The sequence below is a fragment of the Homarus americanus genome, unplaced genomic scaffold, assembly GCF_018991925.1.
Source record: "Homarus americanus isolate GMGI-L3 unplaced genomic scaffold, GMGI_Hamer_2.0 scaffold41366, whole genome shotgun sequence".
Taxonomy (NCBI): Eukaryota; Metazoa; Arthropoda; class Malacostraca; order Decapoda; family Nephropidae; genus Homarus; species Homarus americanus.
In genome coordinates, this window is record NW_024723541.1 from 3,241,650 (window position 1) to 3,256,184 (window position 14,535).

Consider the following 14,535-nt stretch of genomic DNA (forward strand, 5'->3'; position numbering starts at 1 on the left):
GTAGATCATCTGCCACAGTGTCAATCTCCTTTTCATTGCTGCCACATTTTCTTTGGCCCTAGACACTTGCGTGTGTCCCCCTGACAAAATAGATGGAGTATTATGGCCAGTATTTGAAAGAGCTAATGGGGCCAAGATTACTGTCTAACAGGTTTAATTATGTTTTGCGGCGAGGGCAGTGTCTCCCGGATCATTTCATTTGGTGTCACAGTTCTGAGTAGACTTTTTTGACCCACTTTTCCGCATCGTTCCCCGACAAGCTTTTCCAATTTATTGATGTATGTCATTCACCTTATGAACAGTGTTTTCCGACTGGTGAGTTCACTACGTCGTCCTGACACTTGGCGTCGTGGGTGATGGATGCTGTAGGGATTTGACAGCTGGTCCCTTTTTCTACAACCCACACATCATGTGTTACTTCTCACACAAATACTATTTTGTGCATTTTTTATTCAGCCTGGTACTGACAGGCACATTTCCCAGCCATGTTGCCGTCCTGGAAAAGGAGGTGTGCGACAGGGCAGACCCGTGGCGGGAGGTTGTGGGGAGGAGGGGGGAGCTGAGCAGGGCTGGGCAGGGAGCCAGGAGCAGACCTGGGCTGAGAACAAGGCAGGAAGGACCGTTACCACCACTGACCAGCTCAGGTAATATGCCACAGCCTACGTGGCACTGATATACCAGCGCCACCTGCTATTCAGTCCCCGGTTCTCCATTAATTATCACCAATAATATCCACTCAGGAGGTCCACAGGTGGATGACACTGCGATCATTTGACGCATTACACATTCTGAAAGTAATAATTCCGGAAATTCTGGCTGGTTGTCCATAATAATAATAATAATAATAATAATAATAATAATATGTAAATAATAATAATAATAAGTATTGGCCGTAATGTGTGTGTGTGTGTGTGTGTGTGTGTGTGTGTGTGTGTGTGTGTGTGTGTGTGTGTGTGTGTGTGTGTGTGTGTGTGTGTGTGTGTGTGTGTGTGTGTGTGTGTGTGTGTGTGTGTGTGTGTGTGTGTGTGTGTGTGTGTGTGTGTGTGTGTGTGTGTGTGTGTGTGTAGTCAAATTATAATACAGGTTTATAAGTAGATAGGTATGTATATAAACATTGCAGATATACAGTTCAGAATGAATATAGTTAATGTAGGTATACTGTACCTGTAAGCCAGGGAAGTAGACCTACACTGCAGTTTCCTGTGTGCAGAGACAGTGCAGGTAAACAACAATGGTAAATAGTAAGGTAACGTGACCAAGAATAGTCGTCAAAGCTATGAGGTGCTTATTTCCAGGAGAATCATTTGCTTAGGCTTAGGCTTGGTCTTTAAACAGGAATAGTAGGCTATACCAACACGAGTAATAGTGAAAGGTTTTCTGATAAATTCAATTCGCATTATATTACACTTGAACTGTTTGAGGTTGGCAGATCATTTCCACTTCAAATACAACATTCAGTGGTTGATGTTATGCGCTCACTTACTATGGCTTCACCTATTGTAAAAATTATCAATAACTTGTAATAAATCAGTGTATTCACTCCCAGTAAACACTGCTCCTTACACTGTCACTATGTTGAAATGAACTGTAGTTTGAGCTTTTCCCCATCTAAGTTATTATATGTCTTATTTGTGTCACTTATGTTACTTGTATATTATCTGTAATTCGTAACCCATTCCCCAAATATGTAACTGTATATTTTCAGCCTTCTGGCTGCCAAGCTCTTTCAATAAACCGTTAATTATTATTATTATTATTATTATTATTATTATTAACTTTAGCATTGAACTGTTTGATACCATTCCTGATCTCGATGTGGTTAGGTAACTTGTTTCAATTCGCTATAGCTGTGAAAAAGAAAGTGATTTTCGCTTGACCGAGGGGACCACCATAAAATTATGTTCACTGCCTCTAGTCCCTTGCCGGTTCATATCCCTAAGTGTAACAAAGTTTGCTATTAGATACTCTGAGCACAGTCCACTGGAAATCCTGTAAGTAAATGGATATGGTGATATGAGAAATTGCTGAATACCATCCAGAATTTGTTTAAGGGTGGGAAATATGCATTAAGATTTGTCAGGAAGAGGGAAATTGAATATAATTATCAGTAAAAGTAGAACTACGTAAACGATTTTAGCTGTTAAAATTCCATGGATAGTACAGCAAGAGAGGTGTAAATGGGTGTGAAGGAGAGAAGAGTAAGTTTGGTAAGTATTGAAACAGCCGTAAATAGGGGATACATTTGCTACTGTTTGTAGACGCAACTGTTCTAGTGAGTGATATAGCAGAAAATGAACAAGTTTGGCGATAGTTGATAGTGAATGTAAAGAAAATCAAATTACTGAAAATAAATAGAGAATAAAGATAAATAATAAACGTTGGCTTGAATGGAAACACAATGATAAAAAGTGGATTGTTTCAGATATTCAGAATGGATGTGTTAGCAAATGGAAGAATGAGGGATGAAACGCAGTGTAGTTGAAGAAAAATGGTGAGTGGATTAATAAATGTAAGGAGAAGGATAATCGTGGCAAAGGAGGAAAACACGAGGTTGCTCAGAGGAATAGTAAAACGACATTGTTGCAAGAATGTAAAGTATGGCCTCTGAATGCAAAATGATGAAGCCAAACGATACTTTGAAAATGCCACACTTAAGAACAATTTGTGAAGTATGGAGTGCGTAGAAAAAAGGAAAAACAAACATTGATAGTAAGAGACGTGGAAGTGAAATAAGTATTAGGTAGAGAGCGGAAGGGCGTTTATTCAGTTGATATTGACATTTTGAGAGATTAGGAAGTGAAATTTTGAATAAAAGAGGGTTTAACTTAAATTGATGGTAGAGGGGAGAGAGGAAGGCAGCGAAGGGGAGGGAGGATACGGTTAAGGATACACTAAAAGTAAGGGAATGGACGTCCAAGAACCAGCAGTGTCCACGAATGACAGGAAAGCCTTGGCATCTAATGATGTTAAAGGATTGACGCTTTGTTGAAGGCTGATGGTAGGCTAATGTGAAACGATGAGGGTAAACCAGTTGTGGAGTCTTGTTGTGCATGGGAGTACCGAAGTAGAACATATCTTTTACAGTATCAAGGCTGAACGAATGACAACAAATGCATTGATAATGTGTTTTCATAACCTCTCTGGTGTCCTGCCTCTACAGCAACAGAGAAATGGCTTGAGAGAGTAAATGTTAGCCCCGATGAGTACAGGATATAGACCACAGAGTCTTATATACCTCCTTATTATCAATTTGCAGGTAGGAGTTAAGAGTGAGAAGGCTCTGAGCTTGCTCCATCTACAAGGCATCTTTTACCTGTGGTTCCTGGGCCACTTCTGTGCTTGCCTCGCCTTCATAGCTGAGATCCTTGTGAATTTAAGAAAAAAGAAGAAAATTCATCACAACGCAACATGTAATGAATGAAAAAAGACAATAGTCATCATAATCAAACCTGCAGTAAACGGTTGATCAATTCACGCTTAGAGTTCTCCTGCACGACACCCGTCTACAGTGACCGTGATCGACACGAGACTAAGTGTGTTAACCTAGGTTTGTTATCCCCGTGGAAATATCACGTGTGGAAGCCTGGTTGTGACAAAAACAATCCAGGCTGGTCTATTGCATCTATGTGGTTAAACAAGTCACGCTTACCAGTTCTCCTGGCTGGGACAACCATCTACAGTGACTGTCAGTGACGCGAGACTATGTGTGGTAACCCAAGAGTACTTTTTGTTGTTATTGCCCGTGGAAAGAAGTTCTTGTGCGGAAGCCTGGTTGCAACAAAAGCAATCCAGGCTGGCAGTAAATGTATTACTTGAAGAATTAAGGCTCTGTTAAGTCATACCCACAGTAGAGCAATCACATGTGTCCCCAAGTTGAAAATTCCCTCTTTTAGAAGATTAATTTTATTACAGCGTGAACGTGAGTGACTCATATATCCATGCAAATTGTAAATCATTGTATGGAAGCTTGACAAATAAATGTAAGTGCAATTATCTGCCCGTATCTGTGATACTATCTTATTATTACTAAGAGTAATGACTAATTGGTTGTGACAAAGTATAACCATTAACCAATAACTTAGATGGATGTTGGAAATTAATGGAATTCATTAAATCATCATTTATCAAGTATAAATCATGGAATGTCGAGTGGTGGAGTGAACTTCTACGTAGATACTCCATAATCTCCTGTAAGTAACCAGTGTGAAGGTATCGAATTCTATGGTAAGAAATAAGAAACACAACATATTATAATCTTTATATAATATAATCCACTCTTACACCATATAATGATACAGAACACAATGAGAGGAAGAATATAAATAAGTAAGAATAGAGAGTAGGAATGTAAAGATAGGAAACTTGGTCCACGGCTGCCACCAATATAATGAGACAAATCTCACAAGAAGAGAATTACATAAATAAGTAAGAATAGAGAGTAGAAATGTAAAGATAGGAAACTTGGTAGCGTGGCCTGGATGTTATTTACTCAGCGTCAATACGCTTATCTTATCTCGTATGTCAATACACATATATCACTTCTTAAAGGGACAACTTGTTAAACACCTCTTCGATACAACTATTTATTAATTCACTCAATGACATGGACACATTAATATCACTATTATATCGGGGTACTAACACATTATGCTTTACGTTCCTTGACATCGACTCTCGGACACACCTGAATGAATACACTTCCCACAGTAGGTAACTCACCCTAGGACGTTCTGACAAGACTCACGTGTACCCTGACGTAGGCCCAGTGAGTGCTGGCTGGGCTGCCTCCTATGGGAGAATCTGCTCAGCTGGCGATGCCGTGGTCTGGTCGGGAAGTCTCCCTCCCGACCTGGGGAGGGGACGTGCGGGACACTGCTTAGTGAACCGAGTGACGACCCGAACGGGAGGGAGATGACAGCAACCAGAATGAGAATCAGTATGACCAGAAGGATAATGATAAAGATAATGCCCGTGGACGGGACTGTAGGGCCTTTATATGGGGTCGGCCCAGCCGGCTTCTGACCTCTAACAATTAACACTAAACTGGTTTGATCTGGATAGCTGTGTGCAGGTGTGGTCCTGCCCAGGTGTCTTGGTTAGGTGCGGTTGTAGGTCACCCGGCTCACGTCATTAGCGGGCGAGGTCAAGTCCCTTGGGTCGACCTGAGGTGTGTCAACCCGGAATGTGGTGGTACCACGAGGTCTGTGGTGTACTTGCTGTTATATGCGGCATAATTCTGGGCTGTAAGGTTTGGTCTGACAATCAATCATTACAGCCACTACGAAAACCAAAACCATGACACTGTCTCACACTTGCTTGGGTATTCAAACCCTGGGCCATTGGACTGTCAGCTCATTATGATAGTTACTTCGCCACCACATCCAGGACTCTTAAAGGTTAATATAGGGAAATTATTATAGATTTTTTTTTAGAGGAATGAATTTTGTAAAACTATTTTACATATCATTTGGGTTCTGAAATCGTTTGACCTTCTGTTTCAACTCAAGTCTTGTCACTGACTGCTGGGCTCCATATAAGAACATAAGAACATAAGAATGGAGGAAACTGCAGCGGGCCTATTGGCCCATACTGGGCAGTCCCATTTACACCCAACCCCTATTGCTCATATATCCATTCAACCTATGTTTAAAACTATCCAACGTATTCGAGTCAATAATGATGTTTGGTAACTTGTTCCATTCATCCACTACTCCAAACCAATGTTTACCTATTTCGCTCCGAAATCTAAATTTGTCTAATTTAAAACCATTGTTACACTGGTTTTGATAGTTTGAGTATCTTTGTTATGTCCACTTTGTTTAGCTCTGACTTCCCTTTACAGGGCTGTATACACCTCTATCATATCGCTCCTCACTCTACGACTCTCGAGGGGGTGCAAATTAAGATGCATTAACCTGTCTATGTACTTGAGGTTCCTAATGTCCGGGATTAATCTTGTCATTCTCTTCTAAATTCTTTCTGGGGGTTCTATATCCATTTTCTGTAATACGATGACCAGAGGTGAACTGCGTAATCCAAGTGAGATCTCACAAGCGCAATATATAGTTTCTAGTCTTGTAACTAACACTCCTTTGTGTGATCCCAAGTACTTTATTAGCCTTGTTTCGGTCAAATACACATTGTTTACTTGGCTTAAGTTTCCTACTTATTATTACTCATTAATCTTTCTTACATTTGGATTTCTCTATAACATCGTTGTTCATCTGATATCTTGTTTCTCTGTTTACATCTCCTAGACAAAGTACTTTACATATGTCCACATTGAATTTCATCTATCATTTTTCAGAGCATTCGAAAAATTTGTTTAGATTTTCCTTTAGTTTTGCGGAGTCCTCGTCAAATTTAATTACACGCCCTATTTTAGTGTCATCAGCAAATGTACTTATGTTGCTGTCTACGCCGATATCTATATAGTTTATGTAAATAATAAATGATAATGGTCCAAGTACTGAGCCTTGAGGTACTCCACTTGTGACGTTACTCCAATCGGATTTAGTGCCGTTAATGATCACTCGCTGTTTTCTGTCCTGTAACCAAGCACTAATCCATTTTAGAATATCTCCTCCAATGCCATGAGCCTCCACTTTTCTTATTAGCCTTTCGTCAAGGCTTTGCTAAAGTCAAGATATACCACATCAATGTCGCGCCCCTTGTCCACTGATTCGAAAACAGCTGAAAAGAATGTTAATTGATTAGTCAAACATGAACGCCCGTTTGTGAAGCCATGTTGGGAATCATTGATCAACTTGTGTTTCTCCAGGTGATTTCGAAAAGAATTTGAAATTATTGCTTCCAGTAATTTGCCTGCAATTGATGTTCAGCTGATTGGACGGGAGTTAGAGGATAGTGATCTATCTCCCTTCTTGAAAATCGGTATCACATTCGCTATCCTCCAGGATTCTGGTACGACACCCGTTTTTAAGGACATGTTAAACAATTTTGCTAAGTGCATCCTAAGCTCATCTTTACATTCCTTTAATACTCTGGCAATTAGATCATCGGGACAAGGCGACTTAATGGGCGTTAACTTGTCTGTTACAGCATAAACGTCGTTGCCGATGCTTTACTTGATCTATTTTTATTTATCTTACCATGTGATCGGTATAAATTGGTACAGAATTTATTCAGATTATTGCTCATTTCTCCGTCGTTATCAATTAGTTCGCCGGTATCTGACTGTATTGGTCCAATCTTTTCTCGTGTTTTAGTTTGATACATTTGAAAGAATCCCTAGCTACCTTCAGTTCATTATTCCTCTTTGCTTTACTTATCTCGGTCTTAACCCTACTGGCCAATACCTTATAATAATCTCTGAGGTAAACTTCACCATGATTTATTCTCCTACATATAGCCTTCCTTTGTCCAATAATATTCTTTAAATAATTGTTTATCCATTTAGGGTAATTTTTTTCTGATCTGTGTTTTCTGTATGGTATGTTCTGCGTTTGTGCATTAAGTAACTCATTATTTAAATTGTTGTTGAACTCGTCATCCTCAGTTCTCGTGATCAGGTCATCCTGATCCGTCATATTTTGTGAGGATATCGTTGTCAGGTCTCCAGGTAAGATGAGCTCGCCCTCTGTGGGTACATTGTGTGAGATCACCTCACGTGAGGTCATGTAATCCACCCCCAAACGTAATACGTCTTCTCTCAGCTGTCTTTTCAACCTATCAAAGTTTGCCTTTCTGAAATCTGGGAATTTAATGGAATTTTTCTTGCGTCTGTCATTAAATTCTAATTTAAATCTTATTTGTTTGTGATCGCTGTTGGCAAGTTCGTTCCCTACCTCGACATTACTAATGAGGTTTTCTCTGTTTAACAGTCCTAAATCGAGTATATTATTACCCCAGGTGGGTTCGGTTATATGTTGACTTAGGAAACAGTCCTGAACTGTTTCAAGAAAATCCTCTGATTCTGAGTTACCTGTAAGGTCGAGCCAAACTTTTTGGCTTAAGTTAAAGTCGCCTACTATACAGACTTTGCTATGTCTGGAAGCCCTGGGCATTAATATATTTTCCTTCGCTATCATCTTCCCGTATCTATTATCACTCGTTAACCCACATAAATGTGTTCCTCCAGTTGCATTATGCATCCCTTATGCAGGGTATATACACAGTCTGAGTTTCTTGGAAATGAAATAGCGCCTGTGATAATGTGGTTGTCTTCAACAGTGTGTAGAGCCGTGTGGCTTGACCACTCAGAATACTAAAACGCATTTTCATGCACAGGATCCCCTCTTTGCTGAATAAAATCTTCTATCGTCAGCCAAATCAAATATTAAAAGGCGTGTCCCACTAATCAAGTGGTTGGAGGGTGATTACTTTGAGTGTTGAGTTTTTTGCTGAGAGGGAAAATTTGACATGACTATGTCACTCTACAGGAGGGCGGGGCCACAGAGTAATTGAATTAACCGGGTGATATGATCGACAACCACACCTTGCCAAGACACACGAGATAGTAGTGACTACTAACAATGTTAGTAAGCAAATAGACAAACTAATGCCTAATAAGTCACCAGGTCCCGGTGAGATATTTGCCAGAGTATTAAAGGAATGTAAGTTAGAGCTTAGCCCTTAGCAAAGTTGATTAACATATCCTTAAAAACAGGTGTAGTACCAGAATCCTGGAGGATAACGAATGTAATACCGATTTTCAGGAAGGGAGATAGATCACTATCCTCTAACTACCGACCAATCAGTTTAACATCAATTGTAGGCAAATTACTGGAAGCAATCGTTTCAAACTCTATTCGAAATCACCCTGAGAAGCACAAGTTGATCAATGATTCCCAACATGGCTTCACAAGCGGGCGTTCATGTCTAACTAATCTATTAACATTCTTTTCATCAGTTTTCGAATCGGTGGACGAGGGGCACAATTATGATGTGGTATATCTCGACTTTAGCAAAGCCTTCGACAGAGTCCCCCACGAAAAACTAATTTGAAAGGTAGAAGCGCATGGCATCAAAGGTAATATCCTTAAATGGATTAAGGCGTGGTTACGGGACAGGAAACAGCCAGTGAGCATAATCGGCACTAAATCTCATTAGAGCAACGTCACTATTGGAGTTCCCCAAGGCTCAGTACTTAGTCCATTATTATTTATTATATACATAAACGACATAGATATCGGCAAAGACAGCAACATAAGTAAATTTGCTGATGACACTAAAACAGGACGTGTAATTAAATCTGACGAGGACTCTGCAAAACTACAGGAAGATCTAAACAAATTTTTCGAATGGTCGGAAAAATGGCAGATGAAATTCAATGTGGACAAATGTAAAGTACTCAGTATAGGAGATGTAAACAGGGAAACCAGTTACCAGATGAACTACGATGCCATTGTGGAATCCGACTGCGAGAGAGATTTAGGAGTAATGATAAGTAGGAATCTTAAGCCAAGTAAACAATGTGTTTTTGCTCGTAACAAGGCTAATAAAGTACTTGGGTTCATACAAAGGAGTGTTAGTTACAAGACTAGCGAGGTCATCTTAAAATTATATCTAGGGCTTGTGAGACCTCACCTGGATTAAGCAGTTCAATTCTGGTCACCGTATTACAGAATGGATATAGAATCATTGGAAAGAATCCAGAGGAGAATGACAAGACTAATCCCGGGCATTAGGAACCTTGAATACAGAGGCAGGTTAAAGCATCTCAATTACTACTCCTGAAGACATGAATGAACGACATGGGAATTAAACAATGGAGACATTACGAGAATACTCAAACAGACTTGTAACAATAGAAAATTTAGATTTCGGCGTGAAATGGGGTAAACAGGTGGATGGATGGAACTTCAAACATGGGTTGGATGCCTCAGGGTTGGAGTATAAATGGGACTGCCAGTGGAGCCAAAGCCACTCCTTTACTCATATATATATATATATATATATATATATATATATATATATATATATATATATATATATATATATATATATATATATTTCGAAAAGAAAGTGTTTCTTAAAATCAAGCGATTGAAAATTTGTGATATCCATCACTGGTACAAGAGAATTTCTACCTGTGGCGTCTACTTTTCACAAAACTCCTTATCCTTTGGCACATTCCTTTATCTCCAACACTCCAAGACCATCCCTCCTCCACAGTTCTTGACAGCCACCTGCCTGTCACCTACCCACCCTACCCATACCCATCTCCTCCTTTCCCACCTTATAACCTCCTCCTTCATCCTCTTAGTAATTTTACCTTTCCTTCTTTTCCATTCTGCATTTTTTTTTTTACTTAGCTGCCTTAAGCTTCGCATCGTTCCTCCTCACCTTAAAACTGCACACACCACCATCCGACTCACCCTTCATCTGCCGTACCTGAGTGTCCTGCATGGGGAGTAATAAATAAGGATTAAGGGCGCAGGACTGAAAGTAGGCAGGAAGATTGGATGAGGTATCATTTGACCTTGGCTCGTGAAAGTGCAGGGATGCTGTAGAGAGTCGAACAGTGACATCCTCTCTCTCTATAGGAGGTTGTAGAAGCCAAGATAGGGGTGAAGGAGGACAGTGCGTGAGGATCTCGCGTCAAGGACGGTGGTGAGTATAGGTGGGTGGTTTAATGAAGGGGAAGTGAGTGAAGGTGGTGCGTGAGGAGGATAACATGTGAGGGAGGATGGCGCTCTGGATTTCATATGCTCCAACTAATAATAATAATTATATAAAATATATATACAGTATATATATACAACAGAAACCACCATAATAATTTAGGGGAAAAATAAAATAGATAGGAGATATTCCTTTCCTCCACACTAATAGACTCTCTCTCTCTTTGTTTTACATTCCAGTAGTACTTCATTTGAAAGATTCTTACACAACATACAAACACGGTCAACAGTAATAATTGTGCTATACTGAAATATATCTCTAAATTTCTCTTACCTGGGGATAGTGTAGCCAGAGGCAGGAGGCCTCAAGAGGACAGAAAGTTGGGATGATAACATCTCAACCAACGTCAGACACATTAAGACCGCAGCTCTGTGTGGAGTGTGATGATCTTCTGACCCCGCCACCACACACACAGGAGAAAGTGTCTTTGGGGAGGACCAGAGGTGAGACAAGAGAGACTTCATACAATTAAGAAAACTTGTACCTCTCGGCAGTGAGTTTGATGTTGTAATTCTATTTTATTTATTTTTAATATTGATAGGAATATAAAAAATACTGACTTCAAGAATATAGTGATGTGTGATAAAAAATTATAAGATAAACAAATAAATTTTTATTATATAGATTTGGAAAGAAGCGAAAATGAAAAAGAAATTATGGAAATGGACTGTGTACTTATTTATATATGTACGGAGGGTGTCTGTGTTTTGTGTGAATGTTTGTAGTTTAGGAAGGGAGACAACCATGAGTGGCAGTGAATAGCTCATTAAGGAATGACCAGGGTGTTACAACAAAGAAAATTGAATGAGCTCTGCGAGATTAAGACTTGAATATGACAGGTTTGTATTCTGTCCACAAAATGTTTTTCTTATGGAGGGATTTCTTTCACAAGTATTAACGTTTTTCTCTTAGTACTCTCCTGGACAGTGTAGGAATCATCCACCTGAGTATTTACTCTTCACTTCCTTGATATTCAGGTATCTATCATATATATATATATATATATATATATATATATATATATATATATATATATATATATATATAAAAATCTACAATGAAAACGTGGATAAGATAAAGCTTGATAAAATCACACGGGAAAATGAAACAACAGAATTATCTTTTATTCAAGACATCTTCAGTTGCCTCTAGATGTCTTGAATAAAATATATATATATATATGCTGATAACCACAAGGAAACAATAGAACACGAAGTTCCCAAGCGCTATCGTGTAATTCACATCTTCAAGGGTGAGTACAGACTAAGGAGTAATACTTGAGAAGGCTAATATACAGGAGGGGAGAGCTGCTGTGCTTAAAGTTGGCATGGTCAATTTCTTTGGATTAAGAAGATTAGTAAGGGTCACTGCCTTATGACCGGAACATTGTGGACCCCTGCTGTCCCCGAGGGACTTGATCTCGCTCTCCTCTGTATATATTAGCCTTCTCAAGTATTTCTCCTTAGTCTGTATATACCTACAGTGATTTACTTTTATATATATATATATATATATATATATATATATATATATATATATATATATATATATATATATAGCCGGTCGGAATTTACTGGACTTTATTTTCTCACTTGACTTGGGGTTTATTAAAGATTAATAGATGGTAATGGCAGTGGAAGCGCCCTTTGAAAAATCGAACCAGCACAAGAACACTTAATCCACTAAACAAAATGAATTGTCCGTGACCCGTGGAAGGATAGCGTCTGTGACTGGATGAATAGGACACACTGTAAATTAGACACTTATATTCCCTCAACACTAAACACAATCAAATAATGGTACACCAATATGCACACCTCTTAACTTGAACTTAAAACCACTACTCTGGGGAATAAAAGTTATACATGATATAGAAAATTATTCGAAACTCAGGCAACAATAAATTTGAAGTATTAAGAAATGTTGCTTGCACACATGAAACAGGCCTCAAGGGCTTTCAACAAAATAATATCCAGCACTGAGAAAATGGTATTCAAAAATAAGAAATTAATAATTCCAACATGAATAGGCCTAAAGGGCACTCAATATAATTATGTTACACCAACAGATTCACACCTCTAACCTAACACTACTCTATGGGGAACAAAGGTTATACCTGAGATTGAAACTATAAAGAAATTTTAAATGCACACAGCATACATTAGTAACTGAAAAAATAGTATTAACTACACAAAAATATTGTCACAATTATAAAGACGTTACTGAGTCCAATACCAGTGAAACATGCTCCCTAACCTAACACACACACAGATTCCACCTGCACTCCGTAGTCGTTTAAGCACCAACAGGCACCAGTAGTTGAAGGCCCAAATCAGCCTTTCTCCACCTGGAAAGTGCCTCTAACTCCACTGACTCTTAGTTGGTGTCCGGCTGTATCCTCAGCTGGCCTCACTTTACCCCAGTACATCTGAAACGGAAGGGAGTGACGCAGTTGAAGCTTTAGCTTCCCGTTAGAAGGGTTTCACTAAGCTGCTCGAGACATGTGGTGTTGTGAGCCGAGGTAGAAGCTGATGCCCAACGATCGTCCGTCGTCAGCTGGGCCCAGACGGCTAGATTCCTCAAGAGATCTTGATACCCCGCTAAACAGTGACAGGCCTACACTGATCGGTCCAATGGCGACAATCGCCACCCTCAATCATCAACGGCAGTCTCAAACGGCAGTCAATCTCTCGCGGTCATCACTCTGCAGTCAATTTCTCACAGTCAAGTGGGTTCTGACGGAAACCTGAAATGAACTCACTGTTAGCTCTTGTTAACTTTACCACTGCCCTATCTAACCCTGTCTGAGATCGAATGAGACTCACTTGTTATACTGCAATAGTGCAACACAGGTGACTAGGCCACGTGACTATTTCTGTGGACGGACGCGCAGGGATGTCTGTAGGTCCAATCGCTTTCACGCGACTGAGCACCAGCCAGCGTCGTCTCTCCAAGGCGCTAGCTTAGGCCTACGTGACATATTTTCCGCCTAACTAATAACTCCTTGGGACACCAGTGACATTATTCAGACTGATAAACGATCTATAATAATTTCAAATTCAATAATAGTCCCTTAACTGAATCGCATCATTATTAATTCGGCAAATTACATGAATATCACTTAGGCCTAGTTCCACAACCTCTCGCTATGTGCAGGGAGAGCTCTCTTCCCTCCGACGACCAGCTCAGTATCGCTAATTGCGGTGTTTGAAAAATATTAATTGCGCGGTGTTTGAAATTTATATATATATATATATATATATATATATATATATATATATATATATATATATATATACCTAATGTATAATTTATATATATATATATATATATATATATATATATATATATATATATATATATATATATATATATATATATATATATATATATATATATACTGCCAATAACTGCTATTTTTAAATGGCATTAGGAAGTTTTCATACAAAACTGCGTAAACATAAGGCTATTCACTGAATACTGTACTTGGGGGTGGGTAACCTTAATATGAAGTTATCACGAAGATACAGGACATATATTATTTGTTACATCATATTTATTTATGTATATACCTAACATAATACAAAAATAATATAAATAAATATATAAATAATAATAATAATAATAGCACTCCACTGAGAAGGTACAAAGCATATGAGATATGCGTGGAGAAATTTAAATCTAATACAATATTGTATGTTATAGACGATCTAGAAACGAGAGATAATAAGACAAAAGCAACACTAAAATAACTAACCCTAGTGTACTTGTTCTGCCATTTATTATATCTGGAAAATATAAAGTGTGCGCTGTGTTATTTGGTACTGTCACCCTCATCATTATACTTCTTACAGAGTTACAGTTATTTATATCAGGATATTGTTGATT